The sequence below is a fragment of the Pongo pygmaeus genome, chromosome 15 (assembly GCF_028885625.2).
Source record: "Pongo pygmaeus isolate AG05252 chromosome 15, NHGRI_mPonPyg2-v2.0_pri, whole genome shotgun sequence".
NCBI lineage: Eukaryota > Metazoa > Chordata > Mammalia > Primates > Hominidae > Pongo > Pongo pygmaeus.
Window position 1 is genome coordinate 96,730,719 of NC_072388.2, and position 23,337 is coordinate 96,754,055.

Below are 23,337 nucleotides of genomic sequence, written 5' to 3' on the forward strand. Positions count from 1 at the left end.
AAACTTCTATTGTTTAGTGAACAGGGCTGGAATTAGGTAATGGTGGCAGGCACATTATAAGCAATTGTGCTTGATGCAGGGTTCACTTAGATTCATTCATAGTGTGGAGTCATTTCCAAATGCCAGTCTCCACTCTGTGTGCAGTACCAGCATCTAATATTTCTAAACATATTTCGGCTCAGTGACACCTTAATGGTATAAAATAACACTCGGCCTCCCTCTTAGAAAAATGGATACTCTCATTTCTCTAAACATTGGGCCTTCACCTTTAACCATTTCCATTTAAATGCAAATTTCAATCATGTCCACCTTTCTGTGTTCCAACATGAGCGTACAGAAATGAAAGCAGCTTGAATCCAAATTTCAAGAGTCTAGGAGCTGCTTCCTACAGGAGTCCTAGACGAGTTTAAATGGTTATTTTTTGTGTGGCTTCATGTTGCTGAGATTAGTCTCTAAGGGAATATTTTGCCTTTATTGGGAGGAGTGGCTAAGTCAGAAGAAGGAAGGATGACTTTCAGAGCAGGGGACAGACATAGGGATGGATGTCCCAGAAGTGAGTAACACCTTAATGGACCCTGGCTTATATTCTTAGACATGGACCCCCAAAGACAGAACTCAGGGCCCAGGGGATCCTCAAGGGCTTTGATGTACAATGACTGCACTGAGTTTTCCTTCCTGAGGGCGGTCTTAGTTTCTCAGCATATAACCTCTGTCATCGTCATCAAGTCCTGAGTTAATGAGTTCATGCTCCCTGGCCTGATCCATCCTACCTTATCTATAGACAGGATTTTGGGGTCCAGGTCAGGCTAGACCAGGAGAACAGCCTTGCTAACAGTAGGGGAAGAAGGGGTCTGCACAACCTTGGAAGGCACTGGATGGGAAGGGGTTTACTGGGCTAAGTCCCTAGGAGGGCAAAGATGGGGAGTGACAGGCCTTCAGGGTACCACCCAGTGAGAGTGCCAGGACTTGGTGATGAGGGCTTCTGGACTTCAGAAGCTTCTAGAAGTTTGTCTTTTCAAAGAAAGAACACTGGTTCAGGATCTAGACTGCATGAGTTCAAATCAGGCAATTTCATTTCCCAGATGTGGGACCATGAACAAGGCTGTTTACTTGGGTCTGAGTTTTTGCAAACACAGAGCCAAAAAACAGTAGTTACACTCATGGAGCCCTACCAAGGACAACTATGCTAATGACGCAGGCACATAGCTTAGAACAGTGCTTGCTCTCCTGCAAGTGTGCAGGGAAAGTTGGGTAGGATCCAGTGCAGAGGATGATGGTGCAAGAGGTCATGGTATTTGCCCTTCTCCTTTATCACCTGGTGGCCTGAAAGATTTCCTCGTGTTCAGCAGTGAAATCCTTCAAGCTGAAAGGCCTTCCCTTGGGATGGAAAACGGATCAAAGAGAAGCTGTTGTTACAAAGGCCCGAGTTGTCCTGAGATCAGAGAAAGGCCCTTGAGGAAGCATATCTAACAGGAGAAGGACACAGGCTTACTGCTGAAAGCAAAGAAGAAAAGGGAGGTTGTGGAGCGAGCAAGCTCTAGATTGAGGCTTGGTCCTGACGGTTGCTATTTAGAAACTGCATGATGTTGCTATCATGAATTAATATAACATTATTTAACATTCTTTTCCCAATTGGGCAGGTGAGATGTGACTCACTAAAAACTCCAGAGTGGCTGTAGGTTGCGTTAATAAAAAAATGAGGTCAAAGCCAAGACAGATGAATCCCTGAGCAGTGCTGGTTAAACAGCTCTGAGGTTTATCTTTGCTTCAGGGCTATGCCCTTGAATAGGAGTAGAAGCAAAATATGAGAAGACCTCAGAGGAGCCTGTCTACAATCAGAGAGGATGCACCAGGCCATGTCCTGTGAGGTGTAAGGGAAGGGAGGATGCCTTAGCATGGAGGGCAAATCCTCCTAAACAGCCTCTTTCTGGAAGATTCGCCTTATGGTTTGCAGCCAAGAGTGGCAGAATTGAGCACACTGGGAGGATTAAAGGGCAGGGAAGGCAAGATTTTCCCATAATCTGGATTTTGTATCAAGATCAAAGAGGCTGTCTACCAGGTGATGAACACCCTTTCAACAGAGAGATGCAAGGTGCTTCCTGCTTTACATGGGAGACGATTGAGGTGGACATTGGGTAGCTAACAGGATCAAGATTCTCAGATTGCCTCCCTGAGAGAAGTTTCCTGCTTCTGTATATCTCAGGGGCTAAGGAATTGCCATGAAAATGTTATTCCCTTAACAGCCAGCAAAGAGAACTTCTTATTCTAAAGGCAGGCAGATGTGTTCTTCCCTTCTAAAGAAACACTTGAATGTTGGAGTCAGAGATGCAGGAAGATGATGGTAAAGGAAAGAGGGGCTCGCTGCTCTGGCACCAGACGGTTCAGCAATACTTGTCATGTAGCCGGGACCTCCCTGGAGGAGGAGAATTGACTTCCACAGCCTCCACTGGAACTGGGCCGAGGCTGTGTGAGGAAGTGAGCATGAAACCTGTGATCTGTCACTCCCACAGCCAGTTCGTTTTTTATCAAGACAAGGCATTGTGGAAGCTTTCTGAAGAGTGGATTTGTGGCTGAGTGCAGTGGCTCACATCTGTAATCCCAGCATTTTGTGAGGCAGAGGCAGGTGGATCCTTTGAGCACAGGAGTCTGAGACCAGCCTGGGCAACATGGAGAAACCCAGTCTCTTAGAAAAAAATACAAAAAATAGCTGGGTGTGGTAGCACGTGCCTGTAGTCCCAGCTACTGAGGAGGCTGAGGTGTGAGGATAGCTTGAGCCTGGGAGGCAGAGGTTTGCAATGAGCCTAGATCACACCACTGCACTCCAACCTGGGCAATAGAACCAGACTCTATCTAAAAGAAAAAGTTTTGGGCCAGGCGCAGTGGCTCACGCCTATAATCCCTGCACTTTGGGAGGCCGAGGCGGGCAGATCAGGAGGTCAGGAGATTGAGACCATCCTGATAACACAGTGAAACGCCGTCTCTACTAAAAATAAAAAAAATTAGCTGGGCGTGGTGGCGGTCATCTGTAGTCCCAGCTACCTGGGAGGCTGAGGCAGGAAAATGGCATGAACCTGGGAGGCGGAGCTTGCAGTGAGCCGAGATCATGCCACTGCACTCCAGCCTGGGTGACAGAGTGAGACTCTGTCTCAAAAAAAAAAAAAGAAAAGAAAAGAAAAGAAAAATAAAAAAGACTTGCTTGGAAACACTTGCCTCAGATATGGGAAGATGGAGTGAGTTGTAGGGAGACTAACAGGTGGGAAAAGGTGAAAGGTCAGGCAGGATACCGACTCACATGTGACTTGCAGTTGGGGATAGTTTGACCATCTTACAAAATCAGTCTTCTATTTCAGTTTCTTTATTCAGTCATTTATTAGCTTGGAATGGGAGAAATTAGCCTAGGGGCGTATTGATTTCTTTGTCTGTAAAATGGGGGATATCAACACTTGGCCCAGTTGATAATCCTGAGAATTAAAGGAGAAAAGGGATAGGAAAAAGTCTGACAGAACCTGGAACCTGATGAGTCTTCATCGAGTGCTATTTTCTGGAACTACAGTTAGCCTGGGCTCCCTAAGCTCTGCGGCATGCACTTTTCTCTGCATCTCCTTCATCAGATGATTCCCATGAGAACTAAAGCTCAGAGAGGATAAGTGATTTGCTCAAAGGCACACAGTTGAAAAGAAGCTGCTTTAAGTGAAAGCTGCTGGCCTGGAGGCCTGTCCACCTGAACTTTGTATTCTCTGCTCCACTGGCCCCAAGCTCTCTTTAAAGAGCTCTCCTGATATAGAGCTCAAGACTCAAAGGCAGCAGCCCATTTTGTACTTGGAAGGATGGCCTAGGACTCTTCCTGAAGCTCCTAGCCATTTACCTTGTGAAATAGGGGTGAGACTCAGTGAAGCTGCTGATTTACTGTTGGGCAAAGGTGCTGATGACAATGAGGAACACCATGTATTGCTGAGATTCAGGAATCCTGGATTCCAGATAAATTAATCTATTGCAGCGTTTTCCAAAGTTTGTCCTATTAAACTTGTTCTTTAAATGAAAAGTAACTTGCATTTAAGTGGGCAATGCCACTGACCTGCTCCTCTCTGATATTCTCATACCCATTTGCAAAATAGAGGCTCTGAGAAGTTCTCAAAGAACCTGGGTTTCATCTGAACTTTTCCAAAGATCTTGGAATATGGAGCTACCTTTGTCACTTGACACCTTCTAACAAGTCGCAGAACCTACTGTGGTAAATGCTGCTTTATTTAAACACTCATTTCATGGTATTTCAGCCTCTGTTGAATCTGCTTGATGCCAGGCACTGAGTTGGGCTCCAAAGATATTCACATACATTCTGTTTCAGAAGAGTTTCAGGTCTAATGGAAGAGACCAACATATAAGCAATTTTTAAAAATGCAGTGTGATAATGTTTTGAAGTCATCCATCAGAGGACATTTGACTCATATGGGGCAGGGTTTCACAGAGGAGGTTATGGGTAAGCTGAGTCCTAAAAGATGAGTGGGAGATAGCCAGGTGATGGAAGGGACTTGGGAAGAACCTTCTTGAGTTGATTTCTATGTATTACTCTTGGTAAAGTGCTTGAGATCATTTGATCTATAAGTTTCCTTAGTTCTGACATGTGGGGCAAAGGTATGTTTTCCTGGAATCTTCATGAAGCATTTATGCTTTTGGTCTGAATTTGATCTCTGATTCTGAAATAAACTGAGGGCCTTTCTCTCTTTAGTACATCTGCAAGAATGTCCGTGAGTGCCTGGGCCACAGAAGGGAAGCTGCTTTGGTGTGGCTGATATTCCATTGAGGGGTGGGGAAACATTCCTCACCGCCCCCTGCTGGCCTCCCACCCACCACCACATCTGGAATGGCCCATTGGGCTTACCTTAGAATGACACGAGCCACATCTTATAGTAGAAAATGCCCTCGACTAAAGCCTAAAGTCCTTGTTTAATGTCTTGACTCTACTCCTTGAAATCTTGGATAATTAATAAATACTTGAAAAATGGGTTTCATGATCACTGTTTTAGAAAGTCTCTGGATGAAATCCTGTGGCACCCAGCCAGATCAGCACAGGTACTCAAGTTATCTCAAGTGTTTTAGATCTCTGTCCACTTCCCACTCCAGCTTCTGCCCCCTGGAAATTTAGTGGTCTTTGGAATAAAATGGGGATGCATTGATCTATCTTCAAGAATGCAGTGAGGGTCAGATGACACGCTGTACGTGAGAGCACTTTATAAAAAAGGGGGATAATTTGAGATGTGATTCCATCTCTCCCATGACCCAGGAAGAATTTGAGGACCTTACCAACAAGATTCGATATATGGTTCCAAGCCCTGGGAAGACCTAGAAGATGTTGGCTTGGCGAAGTGTGCAAAAGGGACTTGCACCTACTAAGTCAGAAAGATGTAACAAGGTCACTGCCTAAATGTTCCTAAGGACAAAGCCCACCGTCTAAACTTCAGCCCTCTTCAAACCCAGTGCCTACGTGTGGGGTAAATAAAGAAGGAAACTGAGCCCAGATGAAACACGCAGCTGAACCAGGTACTTGGAACCACATAATTATGACCTGGAATGGAAGTGGACGTAGAGGTTTTACTTAGAGACTGTTACGTACAAGTGTCTTTGTCAGCAGTCCCTGCATAGGGATTGAAGATCGATTGAGGAGGGTTTTGGGTTTTGCTACTTAGCATGCTATCGAAGTGAGAGGAACATACATGTGAAAGACAGCAGCAGCTGGAGGTAAAAGAGTGTCACTTAAGGCCAAAAATCAGACCAATGATCACAGAAAAGCAAAATGGAACAAAATAGAAGAATATTTACCTGGATGTGGTTTCTTCATGAGGTTACAAAGTTTTTAAGAGCAAGAAATGGGTCTGACTCAGAAAGCCTGGGACAGAGGACTAGAGTTACAGGATTGGTACGAGCTTATTCAAGGAATGATTGGATTGACAGATAGATGAATGGATGAATTTGTGTATGTGCTCATAAACAGGCTTCCTCCCTATCATTGTCACCATCATCACAGTCCTACCAGCTCTTCTGTCTTCCCGAGCTGCTCCTTTCTGATGTCTGCAATTGGATGGCCCCCTCTCATCATTTGGCTTCAGCTCAGATGTTTAGCTGCCCTTAAGAAGCTGTCTCCTACACCTGTGACCTCATCACTTGTCACTCTGCTACCACACCTTGGCTCGTGTTCCAGAGTGCTCAGCTGTCTTAAGGAATTCACGTAAGTGATATGTGCTTGATATTTACTGTCTGTTTCCCCACCCCTCAATGGTATATTAATCACACCAAAGCAGCAAATATGGTGATCCTGTTGACTTCTGTTTGTCCAGAAATGAGGACAGTGCCTAACACATGGCAGGTATTCAAGAACTATTGATAGGATTTATAAACTATTGATAGAATTTAGAATCACAGGTGAAGTTCAGACCCAAAGCAACTTTATCAACCTAATATAATTACTACTTGCAGAGAAGAGATATCATCCTGGCCTTGGTTCTTTATAAACTTTATTGCAAATTCTTGTGTTGCTTCTGTAAGATAGATGAAATTAGCCGCAGTTTATGGATTAGCAACCTCGAAACACACACGCATGCACACACACACGCACACATGTTTGTTTTTCTGCTAGGCAAAACTCCTGCAGATCTCAGAAAGTCCCCGGAAATGTCACAGCCAAGGTCCTAACTTTGTGGGCTATAGGCCCAGCTGGTCAAGAATCCAGGGCACAGGAGACAAGCGGACTAATGTTTAAGAATATCCCCCTTCCAGGGCCAGCTCCAGCTTCCCAGGGCCAGGAAAGTGCACCGCATAATGGGGCTCACTCCCAGCGGACAGCATCCTAACCAGAGTCAGATGTTTCAGCTACAGGAGACAGGCCAGTCCCTATACGTTTGGGAAAACTTGAAAGAATTCTGGAAGAGCCATAAATCTTGAACTGGAGCCTTTTATCAACCTCTAATTTATCATGGTCTCTGAATTACTTTGACTGGAAAAGTCGTAATCCATGTGTATTGGAAATTTGGTCGACACAGGCCTGCTTTTCATGACAAGAGCGGTTCTTGACACATGTGATTTAACTTAAAGAGATTCCACGTGGTGGCGACTTGTCTCTACATCCCTCACCCCTGTGCTGGTCATGCTCATTCATTCAGCAGACATTCTCAGACCATCTCCACGTTGCCATGTCTTACATTTGCTTATTGAGAGACAGGGAAAGAAGACAGTTCTACTCCCAAGACACTTGACATGGAATGAAAAAAACAGAGAAGCAGACAATTACATTTTAGTGTGATAAATGCCAGAGAAGCCAAGCGTGGCATCTTGGGAGGCCACCAAGTAAGGGCATGTGACTAAACCTAGTGCATCAGAGAAGGCTGCCTGGAAAAGGCAATGCCTCCTCTGAGACTTAAAAGCCTTCAGAAAGCAAGGACTGTATAAAGGCCTGAAGATGATAACATGAAATGGTGGGGAACTAAAATTAGCTAAGTGTGGCTTAAACTAGAGCAGATGACATTGTAGGCATGTTGCTAGGGCCTGCCATATAGGAGGATCTCTTCTCTGAGCTCCAGACACATCCCATGGGCATGCCTCACATCTGCATTTGGTTGGCTGATGGACCATCTCCAACCTAACGTGGCCAAAACAAAACTCTTGATTCCCTCCCATGACCATACTTCTTCTCCCAAGCCTGTCTCATGTCAGTTCTTCCGCATCTTGGCCCATGGCTCCACCGTGTGCCTGTTTGATCAGGCCCCAAATCTGGAAATTAAACTTGTCTCTTCTCTTCCCTTAAACTCTCTCATCTGGTCCATCAGTGAGTCCTGCTGGTTTTACCTTCAAAGCACACCCCAATCTGTTTATGTGTCACCCCTACTCTGCCACCCTACCCCAGGCTTCCATCTGCTCTTGTCAACTTCCTGTAGGTATTTCCTGTATAGGACTCTGGATTCCTTACCCGCAGGAATGGTGACACAGTCATCATAGTGTCCCCAGTACTGATCACAACTGCTTGGATACGTGACTACTTGTGCACCTTTGAGACTATTTGAAAGTCATAAAAAATTTCAATTTGCCTTCAGTCCTTTCTCATACATGTTTGGTAAAGGCAGAGTAAAGAGCATAAATGACAAATCCTCCCAATTTGGGAATATCCCTGTGTACCAGCTCCTAAACCCTGTGCTAAAGACAAGAGTGTTCAGGGACACAAGAAGTGACCTTATGGAGCTTAAAGCCTAGTGGGTAAGGCAGAGAACAGCCAATTACAACAGAGTGGGAAAGGACTCTAATGAAGGTCATGGTGGGTGCTGGCAGACTTGGCTCAGGGGTACCTACTGTGGCTTTGATGAGGTGAATCAGCTGCAATAGAGAAGGTTCTTGGGGCAGGAGATGAGGTGGCAGTGTGAGTTTGGGGGAAGACTCTGCATTGATCATTTTACATCTCTTTAGTGAGGATGACCACACAGCCATTGCTTTTTGTGTCAGTGTGATCATTAGTAACATATCCTCCTCCTCACTTTTATTATCTAAACTGTCCCTGTATGAACAATACATTTAATGGCCACCTTATTTGTAGGAGAATATTGTCACTGCCAAGGCACCCACCAGTATGACAGAAGGAGCTTTTTCCTAATGCACAGTGGACTTAAGCGGAACCTCTCAGTTAGAAAAAACTCCCGAAGTCATCCTAAGACCACTTCCACAGTCCTGTGCACCAGCACTCACTGAACTGGGGAGTACACATGCACACTGACACCCTAGTGTGTGTGAAGCATCCACAAAACACTTCCAGGTGCAACAGCCCAGGGACAGGAGAGCTCTTTACCTTGCAGATGAAGAAACAGGACTTAAGTCATTTTTTTCACAAGGCCACATACTCAGTCCATGCTAGAACCAGCATTATCTGGATTCCAGAATTTATTCACTTTTCTTACACTCTGTCGATGCTCACTTTGGCCCTTTCTGAGACAGCTAGAAACCAGGACCAAGTGGGTTCATTCATATCATGCTGGTTTATTTCTTTAGTCTTTCTTACTATTTTTGCTTTGGTTGTTGTTAACACTCTTCCTCCTCCATAAGTGCCACTAAAGGAAATTTGAAGCCTATGGACATCAGCCTGATTCTGGTTACTAACTACTCCCTGACTCATGGTAAAACCTACACCTACCTTTCCAGTTTTGAGGAAAGTCTTTTATTTTGGCCCTATTTGCTTATTTCAGTTCAGCAGATGTGATGGTTAATACGGAGTGGCAACTTCATTGGATTGAAGGATGCAAACTATTCTTCCTAGGTGTGTCTGTGAGGGTGTTATCAAAAGAGATTAACATTTGAGTCAGTGGACTGGGAAAGGCAGACCCACCCTCCATCTGGGTGGGCACCATCTAATCAGGTGCCAGCGTGGCTAGGATGAAGCACGCAGAAGAAAGTGGAGTGAGCAGACTCGTTGAGTTTTGGGGCCTTCATGTTTCTCCCATGCTGGATGCTTCCTGCCCTGGAACACTAGACTCCAAGTTCTTCAGCTTTTGGACTCTTGGACTTATACCAGTGATTTGCCATGGGCTCTCAGGCCTTTGGCCACAGACTGAAGGCTGCACTGTCGGCTTCCTTACTTTTGAGGTTTTGGAACTTGGGCTGGCTTCCTTCCTCCTCAGCTTGCACATGGTCTATTGTAGAATTTCACCTTGTGATTGTGTGAGTCAATACTCCCTAATAAACTCTCTTTCATATATATTATACATCTATCTTATTAGGTCTTTCCCTCTAGAGAACCCTGACTAATACAGGAGAGAGAAAATTTAGGTTTCACTCTGCATTGCTGACTCTCTATTCAAGCCAGCAAGAAAGCTAGTCCTAAAGGAAGTTGTACAAGATATGTAAGTTCCCTTTAGTTGCTGACCTTAAAGCTGTCTCTTCATCCAGCTTCAAAGGTTTCAGAATCTGTTAAACACCACTGTGTCATGCATCCACCAGTACAAAACATGAACCTGCTAAGCCGATGTGTAGCAAGGACCCCATGCTTTATTGCATGTCCACTAAGCATCAGGTACTTAGCCAATAACATTGCAGGGCAGGCCATGAGATTCCATTTTATGTATGAGGACAATGAGGCTTATACATTGAGGACATTTAGAGGATGCAGTGACTTGTTTTAGAAGGTCATAGTAAGGTCATAATTGAGTGTGGAACTTAGACATACACCACCAGTTGCCTAATTCCAATCCTGTGTCCTTTGTTTCACATCAGGCTACTTCCATCCCTCCATGAAAGAAAAGAACTCTGCATAATGAATCCGAAAAAAACCTTGGTTTCAAAGTATTTGAACCCAAGGAACAGACAGATTTAAACCCAAAAGGGACAGATAGAATGGCCTTCCTGGCAGAGGTGGCAAAACAGGCCAAGGTATGGGGGTAGAGTTCTCCTGGTCTATTTTGGAGATGAGCACATTACCTGTTTAGCTAGAGTGCTGCATGTATGCACTGTATTAGGATGTCTCTGCATGTGTGTAGGTATGCTTGCCCATGTACATGTGTGTACATGTTTGTATGGCATGAGTAAGTTTTAGAAAATTAAGTTGCAACCTAGTCCTGGAAAAATTAAGCACCATGTTAAGCAGCATGTGTTTTTCTGCATTTTTAATAAAGAGCCAATGATGATTTTTTTACCTGGAAATGTGATTAGGATGTGAAACTACCAGTAAGGTGACTGCTTTCCCAACTGAATCCACAATCCAGCCTTAAGTTTGGGACTCATTTAATTTGTCTTTGCATAGGCAGTTCTAAGCAGTCGATAGCACTCATGTATTCTTTCAACAAGCATTTAGTGAATACCTACTTGATGCCAGATACTGTTTCATTTCAATGTTAACGGTTGCAATCTGATAGGGAAGATATATATGTGAATAGAGCATTGCAAAGCAGTGTTTTGGAGTTGATAGAGAGAAACATGGGCTATTATGGGCACCTAAAGAACTTCCCAGCAAATCTGGAGGTTCATTGAAAACTTCTTTGAAGAGTTGTTGCATAGGCTGAATCTCGCAGGATGACTAGGAGTTAGCCCAGGAATGCAGGGAATATGCCAGAGAGAGGAAACTGAAGAGAGAAGGCACTGGGGCGAAGCAGAGGTTGGGATGATGGCAGAAGTATTTACTGGTCACTGAAAAGTCAGGTGCTTCCCTTTGTAGGTAGGCAGGGCCATGGGACTACTTCTAGCCAATAGGCTGCAAGTGTTGTGTTTCACTTCCAGGCTCCAGCATTTACAAGCTGATGTGAAAATCTCAACCCTCTACCCCCTGCTACTCCACTCATGGAGGCCACATATGAAGATCATAGCAGCCTGGATCACTGAGTCACTGCATGGAGGACATTTTCCTTGGAGAGTCTCCCAATGTGCGTAAGAGTTGGGTTAAGCCATTGAGATGCTGAGGTTTACGTTATGATTGGAGCCTACTATAGTCTATTCTAACTAGCACAGCAGATATTGGGATTCTAACGAGTTTGACATTGCCAAAGATAAAAAGGAATGCAGAGGAAGAAGTACCTGAAAGCACCTTACGTAAATTCCAGCTTCTTGAACCCATTACTTCCCAACTGATGCTAAAATTCCCTTTTCATCCTCCCCATTGAGAAGAAATGATGTTTGAAGCATCTGATGAAGCAACTTCAGCAAAACTGAAAAAGTGCACCACTTATTTCCAGTTTCTTTTTCTCCCTCATCTTAGCATACAAATCTGTCAGACCCACAGTTGGGCCTGAGCCTTTGCCAGACAAACTTTCCTTCCAGGCCACAGGGAATTTTCTTTGTTCACTGTGGAATCATAGGAGCCTAAAACTATGCATCGCATGAAGAAGGTACTCAATAAATATTTATTGATTAAGCATCCCAAGGAAAAGATGAACATAGGTGTCCCTGGAGAGAGAGGAGGGTTGCACTGCAAGGCCTGAAGACTCATGTTGATGTCCCAGATGCCTGACTTCAAGTCAGCGCCCCCATCTCTCTGAGCCTCCGTGTTCATGTCCAGCAAATGAGAATAACATGCCTACCTCCCAAGTTTAAAACTTGACTATCTTATGAAGGTGAAATCTTTCCCAACCCTGCCAATACCTTAATCTTGGACCTCTAGCCTCCAGAAATTGAGAAAATAAATTTCTGTTGTTTAAGCTGCCCAGTGTGTAATATTTTGTTATGGAAGCCCTAACAAACGAATCTACCCACCAACATAAACTAATACAAACTGTGCAGTCATTCAGCCATTCAACAAACATATACTGACCACCTTGCAAATATACCTATGACCTTGGCAGGCTAGGCTCTGGGCAGAAAAGATAAATTATGTAAGATTTTTCTTTCCTAAAGGAAAATTATTGTCCATGTTTGTGCATGGTCCTGTCCTGATAAAACTGATGTAAGATGATATGAGATGATATATTATGACAATTGCATTCACTCATTCAATACCTATGTATCCATGCTTCTTAAAGAATAGACATTAGAGATATGAGAGAGTGATGCAGTGACTCTGATCCCCAGGCTGCTGACAGTCCCATAGAGGTAATAATTAGAGCCAGGACTCTGGACTCAGACTTTGTAGGTTCAAATCCCAGCTCTGCCACGTGTTACCTCTGTGCGTATGGATAGAGTCTTTGGACTATTTCTGTCATGTTGTAGAACTGTTCCTATAGGAAGCTCAAGCTGGTGGGTGTTGTGTTCTTATTTGCAGAGTAATTATGGGCTGTAATTTAGCACACAAAGGCAGCGCCAGAGGCAATGTTTTTAGAATTAATTTTGAATGTTCATACAAAAGACATTTGCAGACACGAGGCCATTCTAGTTAAGGGATGAGGAAAATGGTCCTGTGAGAAGAATCAGTCCTCAGAAGGCCAGTGGCCCACCTATCCAACCTCTTTGGATTTCAGTTTTCTAGACTGAAAAATAGAAATTATAGTATTTTCCTTGTTCTGAAATATGTTATCATCAGAATTTGGGCATAAACTATCATTATTCTTGCACTTTATACATGAGAAAACTGAGGCAACAGTATGAGTGAGTAGGCCCAGGTCACTTAGCTGCTAAATATCAGAGCACCTGTGCTGTGTTTTTTGTTTGTTTTTTTCTTTTTTTGAGACAAGTTCTCATTGCCACCCAGGCAGGAGTGTAGTGGTGCAAACATGGCTCACTACAGCCTTTACTTCCAGGTTCAAGTGATCCTCTTGCTTCAGCCTCTCGAGTAGCTGGGACAACAGGTATGTTGTCACCATGCCCAGTTAATTTTTTTTTTTTTTAGTTTTATGTCTTATAGAGATGGAGTCTTGCTATGTTGTCCAGGCTTGTCTCATGCACTCAAGTGATCCTCCAACCTTGGCCTTTCAAAGTGCTGGGTTTACAGAGTAAGCCACAGTGCCCAGCCTGTGCTGTGTTTTGATTCCATAATCCACACTCTTGACTGCTAGTGGGATGGAAGAAATGACCTGTAGTTCTTTAAGAGGTAGCAGGAAGGAACTGGGAATGCAGGATCTCGGGGGAGGTCAGGGAAAAGGATGGGGATTGCCCTCAATGATGGGAGAATGTTTATTAATGCAGAGGGGATGAGCTCTGAGGACCCTCTAGAACAATGATTCTGTCAGTCCTCCCATTTCTGCAGACACGTGGCCCCACCCTCCTCCACTTCTCTTGCCAAGCAGGACGTGCAGTCGGTGCACAGGGATTGGCTCTGCGCATGTGCTGTGTGCTGCAGGGAGAGGAGACAGAAGTCTATAGAATCTGTCAGCATCCCTCCAGGAAAGCCTGGTGTCACACTCACCATTCCTGATTTCTTTTGTTAGTCTCAGAATAGTGACTTAGAACAATTATATTCATTTCACAATTAACATTCTTTTTTGTTCACTAGCTGAGAAGTAATGGAACCTGGACTCTCCACTTTTGAGGCAGGGCTGACAGCTGAGCGTGGACATGGACGCTGGCCTCTTGGGGAAAACACAGCTGTGACAGCCTTCACCATGGTTTAGGGTAACACCTTCCCACCTTCCATTCAGTTTTGCTTGTGTGCTTGTTTGGTTTTGGTTAGAGAACAAAACATTGAAACATTGGCGAATGTATTTTTTTTTATATATTCTCATTAAAATACCCCTGACTCCCGGCTCATTAAAGTCGTCATGTTGGCAAAGATTCCCTCAGGACCTGAAATGTTGATTCCGACTTCGTTGCATATGGAGGTAAATTAGTGTGATCTGTATAACTTATTGAGGAATTTGCAATTTTAGATTCAAGCGTGTCCCATCTGTTCGGCCTGGCCTGTTCTTCTGCCCTAGGGCTTGAGACAACACCCTGTTTCATCCTCTCTGTCGGCTGTGGGATTTGATGCTGTGTCTTGTCATTGATGTTCCTTTAGAAACTGAAGATGTCCTGGCCGGGTGCGATGGCTCACGCCTGTAATCCCAGCACTTTGGGAGGCTGAGGCAGGCAGATCAAGAGGTCAGGAGATTGAGACCATTCTGGTTAACACAGTGAAACTGCGTCTCTACTAAAAATACAAAAATAATTAGCTGGGCGTGGTGGCGGGAGCCTGTAGTCCCAGCTACTTGGGAGGCTGAGGCAGGAGAATGACAGGAACCCGGGAGGAGGAGCTTGCAGTGAGCCAAGATCAGGCCACTGCACTCCAGCCTGGGTGACAGAGCGAGACTTCGTCTAAAAAAAAAAAAAAACTAAAGATGTCCTTAAGACTCCACTCAAACTTGGCCCTCTTCTGTACTGAATTGAATAGTGTTTTCTCAAATGTTTATGTCCAACCAGAACTGCAGAATGTGAGTTGATTTGGAAATAGGATCTTTGAGGTGTAAACAAATGAAGATAAGACTTATTGGATTAGCATAGGTAAGCTCTAATCCACTGGCTGGTGTTCTCATAAGGAGAGGGACATTTAGACACAGAGACATGCTCGTTCAGAGGGCAGGTGATATAAAGACAGATGCAGGGAATGCTGTGTGAAGATGGGAGATGAGTCCACAAGGTGGAAATGCTATGGACAGCCAGAAAACCAGCAGCTACTAGCAGAGAGGGGTGGGGCAGATCCCTCGGCCCCCAGTAGGACCAATTCTGTGGACACCTTGATTTTAGACGTCTCTCCACAATTGCCAGACAATGAATTCCGACTGTTTTCAGGCACCCAGTTTGTGGCTGTTGGTTACAGCAGTCCTAGGAAATGAATGCGCCTTCTTATCACCTAACAGTGATGGCCTTTGGTCTCTGACTGGCATCCTTACTACTTTCCAGGTTCACCTCTTCCCGGGAGGTCAGCACTGCTCAATGACTTGCTTCTAAACTCCTGAAGACACTGAGGCAACATTCCCTCCGTCTTAGCCACAGCCTGGACAACCCATCTCACTCTGCCTTTCTTTGTGTGTCTTTCTCTGAATATGTTTACCCAGCCTCCTGTTACTTGAAACCCATTTCAGCCAACACCCAAAAGCCCTTATGATGTGTCAAGCACAGGACCAGGCACGGTGGAAGTAAATCTGGTGTCTGGAAACGTTTATCATAGTGCAGGCTCCTTCTGACACCACAGAGGAAACACGACGACCCTTCCTTTCCATACCTGACACGGCAGTCTAAAATCAAATGTCTAATGATCATGCATTAGACATTGATGTGGTTTCACCATTCTGTTTTAATCATGAGTGTATTTGCAAGATGCCATAAAGAACCTCTAATGTGGTGATGATGGTCAGAGGTGGAATAGGGAAATACAGCACTCTGTTGTCTTGTAGTCTTGGGGTAACTCCCTTTTCCTAACGTCTGTTAGTCAGGGCTTCCAGATCAGATGTAATGATGGGGCAGGTTCCAAATAGTGTACATTCCCACCAGTTCAGATATAGGCAAGGTCTTTCTTTTAGGACTTTAGGGCACACAAAGAGAGCTCTTGTGCCCTTCAGGGTTTGAGAGGGTGTCCTTCCCAAACAGCTGTCAGAACAGGAGCTGGGAAGGCTGTGAGAGAGGCAGGACAGACAGGGGCTGAGGATAGATAGCCACCAGAGGTAGGCTGGTGTTTGGAGGCAGAGCCAGCTGGAGATCAGGAAGAGTCTTCTACCACGTGGGCAGTTGTGTGTCTGGAAGTGGTGACAGGTGGCACAGGCCAGTGACAAGCAGATAGCCATGACTAGGGGTTGGGTCTTGAGTAGGACTTGGTTGGCAGGAAGACCCTGAGGATGGGAGATCTGTGGGTAGTCCATGAACAGGACCCAGGCAAATGGACAGGCATTCAGGAGGGGAGAGCTGCTTCTGGGTGGGTGGCCTCCAGTTAGATAATAGAATGTGGGACAGGAAGGAGATGGGCAATAAGTAGAAAGACTCTCTGGTGACATGGCTCTCCCTCTGGCAGCCCCAGGCCCTGCCTAGATGCCAAGACCCAAGGGACCACCCCCTGCTTACAATGGGAACCCGCTACAGTAAAAGAAGTTCAAGGGCTACCATACAGGGCTTGAGGTAAGTTATAAGATTGCAGTGTAGGATTTGGGAAAAGGGCGACAACTTGGGGAGATGCAAAAGGAAGCCTTCAGAAGCACATGAGGCAGCCATCATCAAGGTTGGCCTTGGGCTTGATCTCCTGAGACTCTGCCCAGAATTTTAAATCATTCTAGATCAGCAGCAGGATCTAATGGGGGCAGATGAAAGTCAAATGGGCAGAGTTTAGGGCACAGCAGAGCAGAGGCACTCACCCAGTTAGGCCAGTCCAGCTTCTGAGATATCTTATTAAGAGTCCATCTCTGAGGGAAAGCAGGAAGAAGAACGAGAAGGTGGCTGCCCCACCATTGTCTCAGTGGCTTCTGAAAGACATTGTAAAGAGTCATGATTGACCCATTGTAAAAGGCAACCATATGATGCATTAAACCATATGGTGTAATAAAAAAAAAAAACCCAGACATAAATAACAGAGAAAATAAGTCGCATTAACTCCTTTGCATTTCAAAAGTGATAAGACTATTAAATGTATACATTTCTATAAGCCTCTGAGAGTTAAAGATCAGTCCCAAAGGGGAGGCCATGGCAGGATATTAAAAGTTTAATGAGGTGCAGTTTCAGAGGTGTTAACATTTGACAACCAGAAACAGCAGTAGCCCCAAACTTCTAATCTGAAACAGACAATAAATGATGGACAAAGGTTGCTTGCTTAGAGCAAGGCTCTGACTGCAGGGATGTCCGAGAAAAGGAGAAATTAGAGCTGGATGCTAGGCTGGGATATGAGCTAACAAAATGCTTGGCTTGGGCTTCTTAGCCTTAAAATGTAGTTTTGTGGCCAGATGGAAATAATTAATAGAAACAATGAGCTCAGTGCTGGGCCTTGGTGGGTACTGATGGTAGCTGCATAGACTGGGCATCAGAGTGAGTGTTAACACATTTTTGCTAGCATTAAGTAGTTTCTGAAACCAGGAAGTCTCAGAGGGGCTGTGTTCTGTACTGTGCCAAGTGATTCTTGCTATCGCATTCATTAAACTTTCTGTAATCATTTGATTTCACCAAACTTCAACATTTGGTGGAACAGCTCACGGTAAAATAAGCCTGACTCAGATCGTTCTAATGAAATCACCCCTATATTAAAGAGATTTAAGTATCATTTCTGGAATGCATCCAGGTGGCTGATTTCTAAGGAAGAAGGAAAAGGGGTTTTGATGTGTCAGAAATTCAAATGAAGGAGTGGATGGCAAGATGGCCGAAAAGGAACAGCTCTGGTCTGTAGCTCCCAGCAAAATCAAAACAGAAGGTGGGTGATTTCTGCATTTCCAACTGAGGTACCCGGCTCATTGGGACTGGTTAGACAGTGGGTGCAGCCCACAGAGGGTGAGCCAAAGGTGGGTGGGGTGTCACCTCACCAGGGAAGAACAAGGGGTAGGGGAACTCCCTCCCCTAGCCAAGGGAAGCCATGAGGGACTGTGCCATGAGGAACAGTGCACTCCAGCCCAGATACTATGCTTTTCCCATGGTCTTTGCAACCCGCAGACCAGGAGATTCCCTCAGGTGCCTACATCATCAGGGCATGGGTTTCAAGCACAAAATAGGGTGGCCATTTAAGCGGACATGGAGCTAGCTGCAGGAGTTTATTTTTTCATAATCTAGTGGTCCCTGGAACGTCAGCGAGACAGAACCATTTACTCCCTTGGAAAGGGGTCTGAAGCCATGAAGCCAAGCAGTCTTGCTCCATGGATCCCGCCCCCACAGAGCCCAGCAAGCTAAGATACACTGGCTTGAAATTCTCTCTGCCCCCACAGCAGTCTGAAGTCAACCTGGGATGTTCGAGCTTGGTGGGGTTGGGGGGTGGAGGGGGATCCACCATTACTGAGGCTTGAGTAGGCAGTTTTCCCCTCACAGTGTAAACAAAGCCACACGGAAGTTTGAACTGGGCAGAGCCCACCATATCTCCGCAAAGCTGCTGAGGCCAGGCTTCCTCTCTAGATTCCTCCTCTCTGGGCAGAGCATCTCTGAAAGAAAGGCAGCAGCCCCAGTCAGGAGCTTATAGATAAAACTCCCATCTCCCTGGGGCAGAGCACCTCGGGGAAGGGGCGGCTGTGGGCACAGTTTCAGCAGACTTAAACATTCCTGCCTGCTGGCTCTGAAGACAGTAGAGGATCTCACAGCACAGTGCTCGAGCTCTGCTAAGGGACAGACTGCCTCCTCAAGTGGGTCCCTGACCCCCATGCCTCCTGACTGGGAGATACCTCCCAGCAGGGGTCAACAGACACTCCATACAGGAGACCTCTGGCTGGCATCTTGTGAAGGCCCCTCTGGGACAAAGCTTCCAGAGAAAGGAACAGGCAGCAATCTTAGCTGTTCTGCAGCATCTGCTGGTGATACCCAGGCAAACAGGTTTCCAGCAAACTCCAACAGATGTGTAGCACAGGGGCCTGACTGTTAGAAGGAAAACTAACAAACAGAAAGGAATAGCATCAACATCAACAAAAAGGACATCCACTCAAGATGAGAAAAAAAAAAATGCCAAAAGGCTGAAAATTCCAAAATCCAGAATGCCTCTTCTTCTCCAGTGGATCACAACTCCTCACCAGCAAGGGAACAAAAATGGGCAGAGAATGAGTTTGACGAATTGACAGAAGTAGGTTTCAGAAGGTGGGTAATAGCAAACTCCTCTGAGCTAAAGGAGCATGTTCTAACCCAATGCAAGGAAGCTAACAACCTTGAAAAAAGGTTAGAAGAATTGATAACTAGAATAACCAGTTTGGAGAAGAACATAAATGACCTGATGGAGCTGAAAAACACAGCACGAGAACTTCGTGAAGCATACACAAGTACCAATAGCCAAATCAATCAAGTGGAAGAAAGGACATCAGAGACTGAAGATCAACTTAATGAAATAAAGCATGAAGACAAGATTACAGAAAAAAGAACAAAAAGGAATGAACAAAGCCTACAAGAAATATGGGACTGTGTGATAAGACCAAACCTACCTACGATTGGTGTACCTGAAAGTGACAGAGAGAACGCAACCAAGTTGGAAAACACTCTTCAGGATATTATCCAGGAGAACTTTCCCAGCCTAGCAAGACAGGCCAACATTCAAATTCAGGAAATACAGAGAACACCACAAAGATACTCCTCAAGAAGAGCAACCCCAATACACATAATCTTCAGATTCACCAAGGTTGAAATGAAGGAAACAATGTTAAGGGAAGCCAGAGAGAAAGGTCGGGTTACCCACAAAGGGAAGCCCATCAGACTAACAGCGGATCTCTCTGCAGAAACCCTATAAGCCAGAAGAGAGTGGGGACCAATATTCAACATTCTTAAAGGAAAGAATTTTCAACCCAGAATTTCATATCCAGCCAAACTAAGCTTCATAAGTGAAGGAGAAATAAAATCATTTACAGACAAGCAAAATGCTGAGAGATTTTGTCACCACCAGGCCTGTCTTACAAGCTCTTGAAGGAAGCACTAAATATAGAAAGGAAAAACTGGTACCATCCACTGCAAAAATACACCAAATTCTAAAGACTATCAATACTATGAAGAAACTGCATCAACGAACGGGCAAAATAACCAGCTAGCATCATAATGACGGGATCAAATTCACAGATAATAATATTAACCTTAAATCTAAATGGGCTAAATGCCCCAATTAAAAGACACAGTCTGGCAAATTGGATAAAGAATCAAGACCCATTGGTGTGCTGTATTCAGGAGACTCATCTCAGATGCAAAGACACACATAGGCTCAAAATAAAGAGATGGAGGAAATTTTGCCAAGCAAATGGAAAGGAAACAAAAAAAAAAAAGAAAGAAAAAGAAAAGAGATCAGGAGTTGCAATCCTAGTCTCTGACAAAACAGACTTTAAACTAACAAAGATCAAAAAAGACAAACAAGGGCATTATATAATGGTAAAGGAATCAATGCAACAAGAAGAGCTAACTATCCTAAATATATATGCACCCAATACAGGAGCACCCAGATTCATAAAGCAAGTTCTTAGAGACCTACAAAGAGACTTAGACTCCCACACAATAATAATGGGAGACTTTAACACCCCGCTGTCAATATTAGACAGATCCATGAGACAGAAAATCAACAAGGGTATTCAGGACTTGAACTCAGCTCTGGATCAAGTGGAACTAATAGACATCTGCAGAACTCTCCACCCCAAATGAACAGAATATACATTCTTCTCAGTGCCACATTGCACTTATTCTAAAATTGACCACATAATTGGAAGTAAAACAGTCCTCAGCAAATGCAAAAGAATTGAAATAATAAAAAACAGTCTCTCAGACCACAGTGCAATCAAATTAGAACTCAGGATTAAGAAACTGACTCAAAACCACACAACTACATGGAAACTGAAAAATCTGCTCCTGAATGACTACTGGGTAAATAACGAAATTACTGAAGAAATAAGTAAGTTCTTTGAAACCAATGAGAACAAGGACACAATGTACCAGAATCTCTGGGACACAGCTAAAGCAGTGTTTAGAGGGAAATTTATAGCTCTAAATGCCCATAAGAGAAAGCAGGAAAGATCTAAAATCGACACTCTAACATCACAATTAAAAGAACTAGACAAGCAAGAGCAAACAAATTCAAAAGCTAGCAGAAGACAAGAAATAACTAAGATCAGAGCAGAACTGAAGGAGACAGAGACACGAAAAACCCTCCAAAAAAATAAGTGAATCCAGGAGCTGGTTTTTCGAAAAGATAAACAAGGTAGATAGACTGGTAACCAGACTAATGAAGAAGAAAAGAGAAAAGAATCAAATAGACACAATAAAAAGTGATAAAGGGGATATCACCACTGATCCCACAGAAATACAAACTACCATCAGAGAATACTATAAACACCTATATGCAAATAAGCTAGAAAATCTAGAAGAAATGGATAAACTCCTGGACACATACACCCTCCCAAGACTAAACCAGGAAGAAGTTGAATCCCTGAATAGACCAATAACAAGTTCTGAAATTGAGGCAGTAATTAATAGCCTACCAACCAACAAAAGCCCAGGACCAGACAGATTCACAGCTGAATTCTACCAGGGGTACAAAGAGGAGTTGGTACCATTCCTTCTGAAACTATTCCAAACAATAGAAAAAGAGGGACTCTTCCATAACTCATTTTATGAGGCCAGCATCACCCTGATACCAAAACTCCTGGACACATACACTCTCCCAAGACTAAACCAGGAAGAAGTTGAATCCCTGAATAGACCAATAACAAGTTCTGAAATTGAGGCAGTAATTAGTGGCCTACCAGTGAACAAAAGCCCAGGACCAGACAGATTCACAGCAGAGACACAACAAAAAAAGATAATTTCAGGCCAATATCCCTGAAGAATGTCGATGTGAAAATCCTCAATAAACTACTGGCAGACCGAATCCAGCAGCACATCAAAAAGCTTATCCACCATGATCAAGTCAGCTTCATCCCTGGGATGGAAGGCTGGCTCAACATACACAAATCAATAAATGTAATTCATCACATAAACAGAACCAATGACAAAAAGCAAATGATTATCTTAATAGATGCAGAAAGGGCCTTCGATAAAAGTCAACACCACTTCATGATAAAAATTCTCAATAAACTAGGTATTGATAAAATGTATCTCAAAATAATAAGAGCTGTTTATGACAAACCCACAGGCAATATCATACTGAATGGTCAAAAGCTGAGAAGCATTCCCTTTGAAAACCAGCAGAAGACAAGGATGCCTTCTCTCACCATTCCTATTCAACATAGTATTGGCCAGGGCAATCAGGGAAGAGAAAGAAATAAAGGGTATTCAAATAGGAAGACAGCAAGTCAAATTGTCTCTGTTTGCAGATGACATGATTGTATAGTTAGAAAACCCCATCGTCTCAGCCTAAAATCTCCTTAAGCTGATAAGCAACTTCAGCAGTCTCAGGATACAAAATCAATGTGCAAAAATCACAAGCATTCCTATACACCAATAATAGAGATCCAAATTATGAGTGAACTGCCATTCACAATTGCTACAAAGAGAATAAAATACCTAGGAATACAACTTAAAAGGGAAGTGAAGTACCTCTTGAAGGAGAACTACAAACCACTGCTCAAGGAAATAAGAGAGGACACAAACAAATAGACAAACATTCCATCCTCATGGATAGGAAGAATCAGTATTGTGAAAATTGCCAAAGTGCCCAAAGTAATTTATAGATTTAATGCTATCCCCATCAAGCTACCATTGACTTTCTTCACAGAATTGGAAAAAACTACTTTAAATTTCATATGGAAATAAAAAAGAGCCTGCATAGCTAAGACAATCCTAAGCAAAAAGAACAAAGCTGGAGGCATCACGCTACCTGTCTTCAAACTATACTACAAGGCTACAGTAACCAAAGCAGCATGGTACTGGTACCAAAAGAGATATATAGACCAAAGGACAGAACAGAGGCCTCAGAAATAATGCCACACATCTACAACCATCTGATCTTTGACAAACCTGACAAAAACAAGCAATGCGGAAAGGATTCCTTATTTAATACATAGTGTTGAGAAAACTGGCTAGCCATATGCAGAAAACTGAAACTGGACCCCTTCCTTACATCTTATACAAAAATTAACACAAGATAGATTAAAGACTTAAATGTAAAACCTAAAACCGTAAAAACCCTAGAAGAAAACCTAGGCAATACCATTCATGGGCAAAGACTTCCTGACTAAAATACCAAAAGCAATGGCAATAAAAGCCAAAATTGGCAAATGGGATCTAATTAAATTAAAGAGCTTCTGCACAGCAAAAGAAACTATCATCAGAGTGAACAGGCAACATACAGAATGGGAGAAAAGTTTTGCAATCTGTCCATTTGACAAAGGGCTAATATCCAGA

General features: G+C 43.9%; 1 long non-coding RNA gene across 1 annotated transcript in view; it reads right to left on the reverse strand.

Annotated features, from left to right (window-relative positions):
- The window catches only part of LOC129013021 (uncharacterized), a 54,996-nt gene that overhangs the window by 24,978 nt on the left and 6,681 nt on the right, over nt 1-23,337 (reverse strand). Inside the window, exon 2 of the long non-coding RNA XR_008493749.2 lies at nt 16,707-16,814. This is a non-coding gene — a long non-coding RNA (uncharacterized LOC129013021). The remainder of the gene's footprint in view (nt 1-16,706; nt 16,815-23,337) is intronic.